This window comes from Nematolebias whitei, chromosome 8 (assembly GCF_014905685.2).
Source record: "Nematolebias whitei isolate Nwh7 chromosome 8, NemWhi1, whole genome shotgun sequence".
NCBI classification, from domain to species: domain Eukaryota; kingdom Metazoa; phylum Chordata; class Actinopteri; order Cyprinodontiformes; family Rivulidae; genus Nematolebias; species Nematolebias whitei.
In genome coordinates, this window is record NC_056505.1 from 1,742,674 (window position 1) to 1,751,976 (window position 9,303).

Below are 9,303 nucleotides of genomic sequence, written 5' to 3' on the forward strand. Positions count from 1 at the left end.
CCAGATGATTCCGTCAATCATCCAGATGATTCCGTCAATCATCCAGACGCCTGTGAGCACAGCTTTTACAAACAGGACTGGTTCTCATCACACAGGTACTGGACTTATTTTCTCCTCAGCGCAACAAACATTTACTAAACTTCATGACGTCTTTACGCAGACGCAGGAAGTCACCTTTGACCTTCAGAAGTCACCTTTGACCTTGAGGGCCTCAACTAAAAAACATTCATCGTTCAAGCTACCAAACTTCATTTAGAGTTCATGAACAGAGTCCAGGCCAGTTATCACAGTGAAAGGGTGATAATGTTTTTACCCATGTAATGCGTTAGATGGATTAGCTGTGGTGGCCATCTTGGATTTGACGCTTCAGAACTTAATGAGCTCTAGAGGTTCAACTACTTTTTTCCTCAAATCATCAACATTCGTACAATAACTGATGTGATATTATGCTGACAGAGACACAAGCACAAAAACCTCCGTTCGTTTCACCCCATTCTGTGGCGGGCGATGATGTAACTCTTGAGTTTTGGCGCCTGAAGCCCCCGGCCTCGTGATAATATTAGACTTTTGGTTAAAAATGTTTCAGTCGTGAGTTGAAAATGTAAAACATCCTGACGTCTTCACCGAGGTGGACCGGACCGACGAGTGCCGCCAACACGCCGCCCCATCCCAAAGCGACCGTGGTCTCAGCACAGCTGAGCTTCAGGGTCCACACGCGAGGTCCGATTTGTTACAAACGGCAGCGCCGTCTGAAAGAGCACGCACAGAACAGGAGCGAAGAAGAAACAGGTCGCCATGGAGACGAGGCTGCAAGGACAGAAAACGTCAACAAGTGTGCCAGCCTTCCTCGGTGAGTGTGGGAGGAAAATAGTTCTCACACTCGCAGAGACCCACGGGGCTCAGCCCAACCAGAACCAGAACCCTGTTTGGTTCTTTCTGCTGCCGCTCTCAGTTCTGACACCAAACTGACCCCAGGATGAAAACCTGCACAGCTCCAAGGAGCAAACTTAGACCTTTTATCTTTACTCTTCTCAAATATTGAACTGTATTTACATACAGAAAATACAGCCTTTTAAATTCTAAATACCAATATTGTTACTCCCACTGCTAGTATTAATACTACTGACAATTACAGTAATGCTAATTGTTCTGGTGCTAATGGTACCAACATTAATATTAATTTGCTCCTTCTACTAATAATTAAACTAGATCTGATTCTAATAAAGATCATTTTAGTTAACATTTACCTTTTGACACTTTCAATTTTGTCCTTTTCGCTTTTGATAACGTTGCACAACTTTTAGATTTTCTTAACTCTTCATTTTATTTCTGATATTTGCTCCTTTCCGTGCCGAGCTAGTTTACTTTATTTTTTAACGTCATAGCTTCACTGTCTCAGTTGGAGTCTCTTCAGCGTCTTTCCTTCAGCCCTCAAAGCCTCAACATATTTTTCTTTGTAGAATTTGCATGCCCTGAGACTTACAGGCCGAAGCAACGATTTATGGATTTTTTCCCGTATTTATAAACCAGTTTTGGCTGAGAGGTGACCGGTGGTGGGATGCATCACAAACAATGATGAGTCCAGCTGCAGGCAGGAGGTGGAACATCTGGAGAGCTGCTGCAGGAACAACAACCTTCACATCAATGTGAAGAAGATGAAGGAGATGATCGTGGACTTCAGACAGAACAAAAACATCTACACCCCCTGAACATAAGAGGATCTGTGGTGGAAGTGGTCTCCAGCTCCAAGTACTTGGGTGTGCACCTGAACAACAACCTCAGCTGGAGCAACAACACCTTCTACAGGTGTGCAGTGGAGAGCATCCTGTGCTCCAGCATCAACGTGTGGCATGGAGGCTGCACAGCTGCAGAAAGAAAAGCAAGAGGGCCACCTGCATCATGAAGGACCACACTCACCCAGCACACACAATTTTTGCCCCGCTCCCCTCAGGAAGGAGGTTGAGGAGCATTAAGTGTAGAACCACTAGACTGAGGAACAGCTTCTACCCTGAGGCTGTTAGACTCATTAATCTCTAACCAGGATAACCACTGAAGAATCACATCATGTTGCTGCTGATCAGTTTTCATGTTGCTGCTGATCCGTTTCATGTCGCTGCTGATCTGTTTTCATGTCGCTGCTGATCTGTTTTCATGTCGATGCTGATCTGTTTTCATGTCGCTGCTGATCCGTTTCATGTCGCTGCTGATCCGTTTCATGTCGCTGCTGATCTGTTTCATGTCGCTGCTGGTCCGTTTCATGGCGCTGCTGATCGGTTTCATGTCGCTGCTGATTGGTTTCATGTTGTGTTCATGCCTGCTCATCTGCTCACGCAGACTCATGTTCGTGCTGCTGTTCAATGTATTATTTTTATACGATTAGTGCTTAGTGTATATTTAGTTTGTTTTTTTTAGTTCATATCTTTGATCTCATCATTTTTATTTAAAATTTTATTGCTGGATGTAACTGGGACCCTGTGGACATCATCTCGTTCCATCACATGAGGTGCGAATGACTAATAAATCTGACTTTTCATTCATTCTGATTGAAAATAATTGAACAGTACCACTTTCAGCCACTAGATGGAAGCAGAGTTGTAAGGAATGCTGTTGCGTCATGTAATAGGTAAAAGTGTCTATTAATGACTCAGTCTGCTTGCCACAGCCTGCCACCTTCATCCTGCTCGCCTGGAGCAACCGTCAAATCAGATTCATTTTGAAAATGAATCTGATTTGACCATTAAAGTGCATTAATTAAGGAAAAGTTCAACTGAGGCGCACCTTTGTTATAATGTCGAGCAAATAACTGTTTTAGGTGCTTGTTAAATTTCGAAGAAACGAGCAGCGTTCCTCCTTTTTTCCTCCCCGTCTGCGCGCTCCCGGAGAACAGAGGTCGCAAACACTTTTGAAATTCAGCTGATTTGAGCGTCAAAGTGCATTTATTATTAAGCAAACGTTAGACTGAGACACACATTTACTATAATTTCGAGCAAACAAATAATTGTGTTTTAAGTATTAATCTTGTCAACACTTGCTCTTGTCAAGGGCGGACGTCTTCTCCTCCTCTCCCTCCCTGCTTTCTTTTGCACTGTCCTGTGTGTGAAACTGCTTAGAGCCTCTCTTCTACAAATCTTCTGAATCATAATTTATGGATTTGATCAGTTGGTCCCTCAACACAATTTACAACATGTCTTTGAAGAAAAGACAGGCAGGCGAGCTGATTTGTCCTGTTGGCGCGCAGCTGGATATCTCATCAACTGAAGACTTGATGATGTGTCTATCTCTGCCGTCATCTGTGGATTTTAAGGACACATTTATAATTGGATTTACGATAACGGGTTCCTGCTTTTTGGATTCAGCTGGTTCCTGGTTTATCTACAATCAAGGAAGTCGTCGGCAGCAAATTTGGGCCTGATCACGCTGCTTGCCTTATGATGTCTTGGTTCGTGCCTCGAGCACCCAGACTCAAATGCTTTTGGCAGAATGGATCAGCTCTCAGGGATTATTCTCGGGCACGGTCCATCGGTGTGGCCAATTAATTTGGACGTTTCAGAACTGAGTGGACCGACACAGACTCAAGGTAGATGTCATTAAAGTTCTGCCTGTCCCCAAAACAATCGTGTTTATCTGAATTTGGCTCCATGACTGGCCTGGACAGGACATCTTAACTCAACCTACCTGGAAGTTTTGTAAACCTGAAGCTCAACCCCTCCCTCCCCTCCTACTGAGGAATTTCCATGAACTTTTCAGAGGAGCCCAGCTGAATAAACATTCTGTCATCATTTCTGAACTCTTGATTCGTCCTTGGTCGTCCTCATTATGTGCTCGTGTGTGAGATTTTATTTTCATCATCACACTGTTGACCTTCAGAGGTTCAAAGCGTGTTAGGAATTTTTTTGTTTCCAAACTCTGTGTCATTTTCACCACTTTTTATTTTCTGTCCAAACAGTCTCACTTGTAAATGAGTCTTCAAGGCTCAGTGTGACTTCTGTTTAAATTAAGGTTGAATGAAAAAAACATTTGTTAAAGTCCTCCCGTGCACGCTCCTGGGCCGCCATTTGGCAGCCGATCGAATTTTGGCACAACACCGGCCCACGTTTCCAGGTTGTCAGTGACGTGTGGCAAACGCGACGCGTCAGCGGTGACACGTAATGGATGCGACGTATTTATGGATTTTCCCACTGTATTGGACATATTTTACACTCCCTCCATTGTTGGATGTAACTGGGACACTATGTACAAAATTTCATTCCACCATATGTACCACACGAGGTGGAACGACAAAGAAACTGACTGACTCTCTGATATGTGGACTGATACGACTTAAAGGGCAGAGCGACGTGTACGGCGGAAAATATGGTACATTTATTTTCAGCAGAATACGCAGATTCTGGAGTTTTAATAAACATTACAAAGACAGAGCCTCCCAAAGCCCGAGTCAGCAGTCCGGGCCCGAGTCAGCAGTCCGGGCCCGAGTCAGCAGTCCGGGCCCGAGTCAGCAGTCCGGGCCCGAGTCAGTCCTGGTCTGCTGCAGTTTCTGCAGAGGTCCATTTGTTTGTTGGGCCATAAAGCCAAAGGAGCTTCTACAGGAAGTCCAAAGTGCGCAGAGTTCAGAGTGGAGTTTTACAGTCATTTGTTAACGGACAGATTTGCTTTGATCTCTGGTCTCAGGACGTCTTCGGTTCTGATAAGCACACCTGTCTCCATACAGGTGGATCCTGTTCAGATGAATAATACGTTCTTGGTTTTATTCTTCAATTTCATTACCGACTGGCATAATGAGATCCTTTGTAGTGAAAATAATAATAGTTAATATCTTACCTGTTATGGATAGCTTTCTGAACTACCTTAGTTTGGAGAAATTGTTCAACTGTGGACTCAAAATGGATGCCACCGCCTAAAAACACTGATCTGAAATTTTTAATGTAAAACAAAATTTATAAATTTGTGACCAGATTAGATAAATTTATTACTAAACAAAACATTCTAAGTAGCAGTCAGTATGGGTTTAGAGCAAAAAGCTCTACATCAATGGCTCTCATGGAAATAATGGAACAAATAACTACTGCTGTCGATCAAAAACAGTATTGTGTTAGTATTTTTATTGATTTAAAAAAAGCATTCGATACTATTGACCACACTATTCTCCTTGAAAAATTAAATAAATATGGTATAAGAGGACCAGCATTACACTGGGTATCTAGCTATTTAAAAGATAGGAAACAGTTTGTACAAATAAATGGTGTAAGATCTGACCTGTGCAATATCACTTGTGGAGTTCCTCATGGTTCTGTACTTGGACCAAAGTTATTTATTTTATATGTGAATGACTTGGTAAGCGTGTCAGGACTCCTTAAATGTGTCCTTTTTGCAGATGACACCACATTTTTTTGTTTGGGTAAAGATGAAAAACGGATGTTGGAGTTGATGAAGACAGAATTTATAAAAATACAAACTTGGTTTAAACTTAATAAATTATCATTAAACTTAGATTAAAAACTAATTATATGATGTTCAGTAAAAAAAAAAAGAGAACTGTTGATGTTCCATTTAAAATCCAGCGTGTTGAGATTTGTAGATATCCTGATGCTGCTCAATAATCCAGGTAGAAAAATCCAAAAAAGTTCAATCTGGTCCTCTGGACATTCAAAAAAACAAAAGCAAAACAAAGCAAAAGAAATCTAGAAACGTTTCGTCTCTCATCCAAGAGACTTCTTCAGTCTGAGGTGCTGTATTCAGCTCAGTCTCTTAAATAGCACCTTCTCAGAGTGGATCAACCAGTTTGCTGCTGACAACCAGAACCAGCTGATCACATGCTCAAGAAGGACCATCAGCCTAACAATGGATCATTAGCACCTGATGAGTAGTAAACAGCCATCAGTGTGCTAATGATCCATTGTTAGGCTGATGGTCCTTCTTGAGCATGTGATCAGCTGGTTTTGGTTGTCAGCAGCAAACTGGTTGATCCACTCTGGGAAGGTGCTATTTAAGAGACTGAGCTGAATACAGCACCTCAGACTGAAGAAGTCTCTCGGATGAGAGACGAAACGTTTCTAGATTTCTTTTGCTTTGTTTTGCTTTTGTTTTTTTGAATGTCCAGAGGACCAGATTGAACTTTTTTGAAATTTGTAGAGTTAGTGAAGTAAAGTTCTGGGGTGTTATTGATGAACAGCTGACATGGAAACAACATAAAATATGCAAGAATAAAAATATCTAAATCTATTGCAGTACTGTACAAAGTCAGGGAGTTATTAAATGATAAAGCTCTGTACATGTTGTACAACACAATCATTGTTCCACATTTACCATACCACTTTATTTATAAAGCACTTAAAACAGCGATAAGACCAACCAAAGTGCTGTACAGACAGAACAACAGGTAACACACAAAGCAAAATACAAAATGAGGTAAATCAGAATATAGACATAAAACCGATGCAGATAATGACGACTAACCAGTGTGGAGCATACAGGATCAAAACACAGATCATCTGGTGTTGAAAGATACTGAATAGTAGTGAGTTTTTAAACGGGACTTGAAAACAGAGAGGGAGGGGGCCTGTCTGACAAGCAGAGGTAACTCATTCCAAAGTCTTGGTCCTGCTACAGAGAAGGCCCTGTCACCTCTGCGCTGTGTTACATTTAATCTATTGCATTAATGTTTGGGGGAAAGCGTGTAAAACATTTATAAATCCTGTTTTTGTTTTACAGAAAACAGCTGTAAGAATTATCACCAGGAAGTATTTCAGTCACCCATCGAGCAAAACAAAAAATGTCTTCCTTCTGCTGCTTTTCATTTTATTTTTGAATGTATTTTTTATTGTTTATGGAATCGTTTTGTTTTGTGTAAAATAAAATGAATAAATTTTATAAATTAAAAAATATAATAATAATTACAACTCCCTCAGTTCTGGCATCTTCCTACAGGAAATCAAAGTTCATGTTCTATAATCCAGGTAAAAAAACAACAATGTTCAGTCAGGTCATCTGGACAGTTCCTTTTTTTATTGTTAAGACCATTCTCCCTCCATCCGAAGGGCTTCATCAGTCTGGGGAGTCACAGACGAACTGGTTTCCCCACCAAGCAGTGCTCTCCTACAGTGTTCAACCAGTTTGGCTGTGGCTGCCCGCCTGGGAGAGGGGACAGCCCCCAGAAACCATCTTATCACCAGCAAACTGGTTGAACACTGTAGGAGAGCACTGCTTGGTGGGGAAAACAGTTCGTCTGTGACTCCCCAGACTGATGAAGCCCTTCGGATGGAGGGAGAAACATCCCAACAATAATAAAAGGAACTGTCCAGATGACCAGACTGACCATTGTTGGGCTTCCTACAGGAAGTGATCCAGCTGGACCAGAAGTGTTACAGCTAGCTGCTGCTGGTTGATGCCCACCGACAGCCGTGTGAACATTTAGAAAACTGCACACACGTGAAAAGCTACGTTGTTAGTTTAACATGTTATAACATGTTAGTTTAACATGTTATAACATGTTAAACTAACATGTTATAACATGTTAAACTAACATGTTAAGCTAACATGTAATGTCACAAGAACCAGTTTACAGAACACGTCTTCCTGAAAGACACTGTAAAGATGTTTTTATAAAGCATGCTAACTATGCTACAACAAGAAAATGTCTGAAGTATTCCCGATGATGTCAAAGAAAATCTCCAGATTTCTCGGCCCTTTGCTTGAAATGTCTTGATAAGGCCCTTTGGCAACAAATGTTGCCCACCTCTGCTTAGATCCTTAAATACTGTTTCTTTTGATACTTTATATTTTTGGATGTAACTGGGACCCTGTGTACAGTTTTGTTCCACCTCATGTACCACATGTGATGAGAATGACAATAAAGAACTTTGAATAAGCCGAAAAACAAAAACTATTGGACGTTCTCGTTGGATGCCGACACTTTGTGGAGGACCGTGGACTCAAATCTTTTGCAGCTCAAAACCAACAGTTTGTAGAAAATATTTATAGAAATAAAAGAGAAAGATGCAGTTATTAAAATCTAACATCACCTTTTGATTTAGAGTAATCTTTTTAAAATAAAGAAACGTTTAGATATTAAAATATTTGCTTCCTTTGTGTTTATGAGCATGCTCAGTGCTAAGAAAGGCGCTCTGGGTGAGGGGGCGGGGTTGTTTCCATGGCGATGGGAATACAACCCTTTACTCTGCAGCAGCGTTATGCAACAAGACTGTAACCATGGCGACACTGAAGAGGCAGGGGTAGAGGAGTCACTCAGTAAGGTGCACATATGAAGACTGACGCAGCGACGAGGCCTTAAACGCACCGCGGGTCAAAGCGTTGGTCTCAGAGGATCCGGATCGCTCCACCGAGTCCATCAGAATCGGTTCTCCTGGTCTGGAGGTCCACAGGGTGTGAACGATGCAGTTAGAAAACACAAAGTCCACGTGAAGTCCACGTGATGTGGTCGCTGCAGACTTCCTGTCGGTCAGGAAACACTCGGAACAAACCGAGTCGTTGGCGTTCTGCACGGACGGCGGGAACAGCAGCACATCGCACGGCAGGCCTGCTATGTGACCTCTCTCAGCTACCACCACACGTCAGCTGCCTCACTTAGATTATTGGGTGTTGAAGGTCAGCTGGGTGTGGCAGCCATCTTGAATCGGTCTGGCTTCAACGTGTTGTAGAGGCGATGACGTTGAACTTCGTTCAAATCAAGTCTAGGGTTCACAAGATATTCTGCTGACAAATTATGAATCAAGACGAAAACGACAAACTTAATGCTCATTTAAAAACCAGGTCTCTCTTGTAAACGAGTCCCTGAGGCTCAATGGGACTAACCTGTAGAAATAAAGGTTGAATGAAAAATTAAAAAGCCAGCGTTGTGCGTGAATAAAGCTGCTCAGTAACTCCGAGAGATTATGCACAGATTAGATTTGCTTTATGATCAAATAAGGAAACTACAGGTTCGTCTTCCAACAGCTCTCCTGCTGACAGGAAGTTGAGTCGAATGACAGACGACTGACTTTAACGAGACTTTAACGAGACTTTAACGAGACTTTAACGAGACTTTAACGAGACTAACGAAACTTTAACGAGACTAACGAACTTTAACGAGACTTTAATGAGATTTTAACGAGACTAACGAAACTTTAACGAGACTAACGAACTTTAACGAGACTTTAATGAGATTTTAACGAGACTTTAACGAGATTTTAACTAAACTTTAACGAGACTAACGATAATTTAACGAGACTTTAACGAGAATTTAACGAGACTTTAACGAGAATTTAACGAGACTTTAACGAGACTTTAACGAGACTTTAACGAGACTTT

General features: G+C 41.7%; 1 protein-coding gene across 1 annotated transcript in view; it reads right to left on the reverse strand.

Moving 5' to 3' along the window:
• The window catches only part of mapk1 (mitogen-activated protein kinase 1), a 24,582-nt gene that overhangs the window by 7,851 nt on the left and 7,428 nt on the right, over window positions 1-9,303 (reverse strand). The gene's annotated exons all lie outside the window — the stretch shown is intronic.